This window comes from Chinchilla lanigera, unplaced genomic scaffold (assembly GCF_000276665.1).
Source record: "Chinchilla lanigera isolate Chin_1 unplaced genomic scaffold, ChiLan1.0 scaffold00034, whole genome shotgun sequence".
NCBI lineage: Eukaryota > Metazoa > Chordata > Mammalia > Rodentia > Chinchillidae > Chinchilla > Chinchilla lanigera.
In genome coordinates this window covers 22,534,701-22,540,865 of record NW_004955435.1, presented here as the reverse complement: position 1 = coordinate 22,540,865, position 6,165 = coordinate 22,534,701, and positions in this window count along the sequence as shown.

The window sequence follows — 6,165 nt, the reverse complement described above, 5'->3', positions numbered from 1 at the left end:
ATTTTGTCTGTAATTTGCTAAGTCCCCCCTATTATTATGTTATCCTTCTTTTATTCTTTAAAATAAAAAAAAAAGAAGGACCCACTCCTGTTGGTTGTTTGCTGTTGATCCTTCCTTAATAATATTGCCTAAAAATTCATCATAATAGTCTATCTTGTTACAAGTGATATATTGATAAGTTGCTTTTGCTAATTTTACAAAATAAATTGATGATAAATTTCCTAATGATTGTATGTTTCAATTCTTCCTTAAACATCCATATATCATGCCTAGTTACCCAGTTACACTCTATCTTTAATGCTTCAGCATTATAGATGGTTTCTCCAAAAAAATCCATCTAGAATAAAGACTTCTAATGTGTCATTTTAACCCTGGGGTTTTCAGCTCAATAGTCAAAAGTCACTATTTTTCTTTATTCTATAAAATGAACTAGTCAAAATCTTATTGACATCATCAGTGATTTGGCTTATACATTGTTTCTTAGCCAATGGCTAGAGAGTGGATTACTTTGTGGGCTACCCTAAAACCTCTATTATTTCACCTATTTCTTAGATTACAATGAGTGAGTCAAAATTACTTTGCTCTCTTTTACATTAGACATATTAGACCACATTCTAATCTACTAGGACTCTTGGCTCTCGGTAACTAACAGGCTGATTCTTTAATAATATATGTGATTCGCTTTGATTTGGCCAGACAATTGCATGCTTACCATCATCAAAATAACAAAACTTTAACTAAAACATTTCAATTGTCATGATCACAAGCTAAAAAGACTATATTACCATGCCTGCTTGCCAAAAACATTCCTCAACCTGTTTGCCCTAAAGGTAACAATCCACATAGACTTGAGCAAAATGATATTTGCCAAATAGATGTTACCCATGTCATCTCCTTCAGCAAATTATAATATGTTCTTGTTTCAGTAGACACTGATTCTTACCTGATTCATGCCATTTATATGTAAGTGAATGTGGGACATCTTCAGCAACATTGTTTATCTGCCACTATAGTTATGAGAGTACCCCATTCCATAAGAACTGATAATGGCCCTTCTCATATAAATACAGCCTTATCTTCCACTTTTTTAGCTCTAGCATATTAACCATATCACAGAGAGAGCAAATCCGTCTCTTAAAACTCAATTAAGTAAGCAGAAATGGAGAGTACAATTGCTCCCACAAGCACAAGTACATCTTGCTACTTTTACTTTCAATTTTTTGAATCTGCACACAGAAAGTAGGTATGCTCCTGCTAAACTTCACTGGCAGTCTGCTTCTGTTTCCAGCTCTCCTTGTGCTCAAGTGTTGTGAAAGGATGGCCAGACAGGTGCCTAGGAAGGGCCCTCACCAGTAATAACATAAGAACGAGGATATGCTTGTGTGTTAACAGGTGATAGATCAACACTGTGGCTCCCATGAAGGAATGTGCAAACATGGAGAGGAAAACAATGAAATTGTAGTGGTACCTGCCTTCAGCAAGACCACCAGTCAACCCACAGACAGAAGTGCTTGACAACATGATATTAGAGGAAGCCCAACTCCACCCCTGCTACTGACTGATCTAGATGTGAGCCCAATAGCAACAGGGCAATTGAAAAAGATGGTGCAAAAGCTAAGGTGCTTGTGTTATGACAGGGCCTTCTTCAAACCCCTGAAAATATGTTCATTGCTATGATGGTTATCATAACCTGCACTATGTGTATAACCCCTGTGACAGGACGAGAGTATCAGGCATATGTGCCAAATCTACCCCTGCTCAGACCAATCACTTGGGGCAACTCTTCTCCTAGAATCTATCATAAATCAAGTTTATCATAGTTAAGTTGATTTGGTACCTGGCCCTTCATCCTTATTAAGGATATAAGGCTGTTATAGATTATACTTCTCATTTCATTTATCCTGCATTGTGTATAAAATACAAGAAACTACAGCCCAATTATTATCTTCTTGTTGGTACCCAAGATTGGTGTCTAAATGGAGTGACAGCCAAAGAACTTTAATATGTATTTGCAATGTTTATGTTTTCCTTTATAGAACTGTAGTCTAGATTAAAACTTCCCTTACATACACAAATTATACCTTAAATCATTGCATTCAAGCAGGAGCTGTTAATGATAAAAGTTTAATGGGCCTGAGGTATATGCTAGGAGTATGTGTACTGGTTAATCTAACTGACCTTGCTCTCATACTCTAAGGTTACATCTTTTACAGTTCTTAGTTGATCATTTCATGCATAGATCTAAAAGAATGATTGGCCTGATTATTGCTGGAACAGTTTTGTTAGTACTACTGATCTCCAGTGTGGCTGTCTTTGCTGTCGTTCTGCTCAGTCTGTCCAGACAGTTCACTTTGTAGATAATTAGACAAAAAAGTAGATGAGGCTTAGATGATACAGCATGCAATATACATCAAGCTTCAAACACAAATAAGCATGCTAGAGACCTTGGTTCTTTAGATTGGAGGTCAAATTAAAGATCTACAGTTACAACAAGCCCTTAAATGTCAGTATAATGTTACTGCATTTTAGATAACTCCCTTACCCTTTAATTGGTTTTCACTCCTGGAAACATATTTAAAATGATATTCATGGAGTTATCCATCAAAATATAACTCTGGATGATTTACAGAAAAATATTGTGTACGTCTCAACAAACTCAAAATTTTGATAAACAAATACAAGATTGGAGGGGCTGGGGATTTAACTCAGTGGCAAAGTGCCTGCCTGGTAAGGGCAAGGTCGTGAGTTCGGTTCCTGGTACCGGAGAAAAACAAAAAACAAAACAAAACAAAACAAAACAAAACAAAACAAAACAAAACAAAGAAATACAAGATTGGAATACATTTCCTGATGCCTCAACTACCTAAATTCTTTTAAATATCTCATAGCTCACTTCTGGTTTTACGTTGCTATACATGTAGTAATTTATTTATATCTTCTGGTTTTATTCTTAGTTTTCTGCAGAGAAACTCAAACACACTAGTGACTAAAAAGCTCTATGGCCATAGCTCACTCTGATTGAACATCTGCAATCATATAAATGCAAAGGGGGAAATTTTGGGGACCACACATTATAAAGTGAGGCTAGGGGCTGTTCGAAGCTAGTGCTCACCCTGCCTTGTGGGCTCCTATCAGGTGACCTGATTCCTACTAAAGAGCAAAAAGGAGATATCAGAGGAAAGACTTTTCCAGCACTTTTAAAATAGTTATTTTATATGATAATAGCAAACGCCTGCTTTCTCTTGGCCACTGCTGAGACCTTGATGGTCAGTGATGCTGTTGCACTCACAAGGCAGGATGAGGTCTGCTGAGAATAATACAGGGAGGGCAATTACCCAGGGGTGGGAAAGGATCTTAACGTGTTTCTTCTGTGTTGCTTAACTTGTTCATTCTACTACTACTTCATCACTGTTCCAGGAAAAGTACCCTACTTCTTCCCCTGTAATTTTCATTGGAAAAAAAATAAGTGGGCTAGCTGAAGAGGTCTTTATCTTTGCACATTCTGAGTCCCTGATCTCCAAAGCCTCCTTTTCATGCATTACTAAATTTGTTTCTATTCTATTTCATCCTTTGCCATACCCCTCATGCAAGAAGTTGGGGAACTTGGCCAGGTCCCCAGCATAACCACAGCTTGATTTTGTAGGAGTTACATGGATGTGCCCATGCAAAAGGGATCCCTTAAGCAGAAGTTTTACCATGAACTGGGGGACAGGGTACTGAGCAGGTAAACATTCTACTCAGCATGAATCTAGTCTAGCATGAGTTGCACTAGAGGCACATCAACTATTTCCTCTAAGTGCAACACTTGACATTTATAGGAGTATTTGGGCTGTTCCATTGCAGTTAGAAAGACTTTACAGTGGCTTTTATTCAGCTCATCAGGCTTGCCATTTCCTTGGGTATAATCTAGTGTCAGTTTGCCTCAAGTACAGCCATCCAAGTGTGTTCCATCTGGAGCTATATTCCTGTGCAAACTCAAACACTCTCACCCACTCTGCAGCATTTAAAACTGAACACACTGCTCTTAAATTAGTTCACTCAGTATTTGAGTAAGGAAAGTGAAACAATTTCTTCACCCATATTCACTTTTCCATAGTGTCTTGGTGTTGCTCTTCTCCCACATCAACCACAGTCTTTGTAATCTAAAGTCTAGAGCTGCTCTTTTTTTTCTCTCCGTCATATTTTTCTAGGGAAGCAGCTCTGAGGTTGGTGGGCTGTGTTCAGACAGATTGAATTCTGAGTTTGATTTAGTATCAGTCTGCCTAAGCTCTCTCTTTTACGTCATTTTAGGATCCTGGTAACAATAACCTAGGAATAGAACATTTCATTCTTTTGTTTGCATTTGTTCAAGTATCAGTGGAAACAGCTCCTTAGGTGTTATGACCCTGTTTAAATTCCATTCATAATTTTCATCTTCGGTAGCTTATTGTAACATGCTGCTGTTCCAAGCCATGGGTTACCAAGTAGCCACAAAGCACAGAATTTCCTCATCCCCAATACTTTTATTCTTTGTCTTCCCAAACACCACCTTTTGTGAGTCGTGACCAGTTTAGCAACTCCCATTCCACTGACATCGATGTTTGGAGATATATGGCAAGTAAAGATAAAATCAAGCTATGGAGAACAAGGGGAGTTACATTCATTTGTGGCTAATTAGGTTATAATCCTAAACTACACAGATTCAAACAGTCTTAATAATACATTCAAAGGTTTCATAAAATGGTGGCTATGTTTGCAACTTCAAAGCACAAAGAGATTGGAAATTAGGTCCCCTCTTAGGAATATACAGTTGGTGCTGGGAAAATTGAATTGTTATATTAGTAAGAGATTCAGTTTGTCTCAGGCTTTAGGTAAGTTTAGGGCAAAGGGAGTGTTGTGCAGTTTGGTAGAAGTTAACAATATTTCTATGGTCAACTGCCATTGGGAGCTGGATCCACAGTGTGCAACCCAGTTTAGAGCCTCAGCAGGCAACTTGTTTGTGAGTTGATTAACTTTGGCTTCCTAACTCCATTCTAAGTTCCCCAAACCAATACTACCTCATTTGTTTTTCCACCTTGACAATTAGAAGGAAAAGGCAATTCAAATTTAGCTCTTACTAATACATACTGTCATCAAAATCTCTTCTGTGAGCCCAAAGGATGTGGGAATTTGTCCTCCCCAGGACAATGTAGTACAAGAGAACAGCAGGATATCCTGTAATCCAAGGCAGCTCTAACACTGTCTACCAGGAGCCAGGATCAGAGCTCATAGGAAGACGGATATGTTCCCAAGACTGCTCCATCACACCTTAGATGTTAATTGCAAGTCCTAGATCATTTTCCTGTGCTTCTGACTGACTCACAATAAAGTTGATCTGTTTAGCTGAGAATGGTTCTAGAAGCCTGTAATACTAGCTAATTGCAAGGCTGAGACAAGAGTATAGAACTTTTGAGGGCAGCCTGGGAAACTTAGACTTTCTCTCAAAATAAAATAAATTAATTATTAAAACAGGCTTGAAATACAGATAGACATTCCCTGGGTTTAATTCTCAGGGCTGCCAGAAAAAACAAAACATAACAAAACAAAACAAAACAAAAAAAGGCAATCTGATTAATTTATTTTAATGGCTTATGTAAGTCTGGAAAACCTGTGGATAGTTAAAATCACAGCTCAGGGGAAAATCATAGCTGTGTTAATTAATGATTAAATGTGTTAGTGACTTCAGAGAACATAAGAAAGTAACCTGGAACAAAGTCAGGTTGGCCCCCAGAATGGAAACTCGTTTCTAAATATTTGCATATAGGGCTGATATTCAAGAAAGCAGTGTGTGACCAAAGTCTGTGTAGATGTGTTGATAGACTTGTCTTTCTTCCTGTCTCACTGATTAAATATAAAGTGTGAACAAAATATATGGTAAAATTTTTTAAAATTTTTAGTGTTTTAAATACACTGCAGAAAAAGACACATTGTCATTAATTACCCTCAAAATACTCCTCTTCAATTTAACACATTTATCTCATCATTCTTGCTACTTTCTGAAGCTGTTCTGGAAGTCCTCTTTCATGACTGCTTTTTGTTGTGCTGCTGTGCCTGCCTCAGTGCCATGAATTGATCCAAAATACTTGTGCTTCATGTTCATTTTGATTTTGATGAAAAAGCAGAAGTCACATAGGGCCAGATCCTATG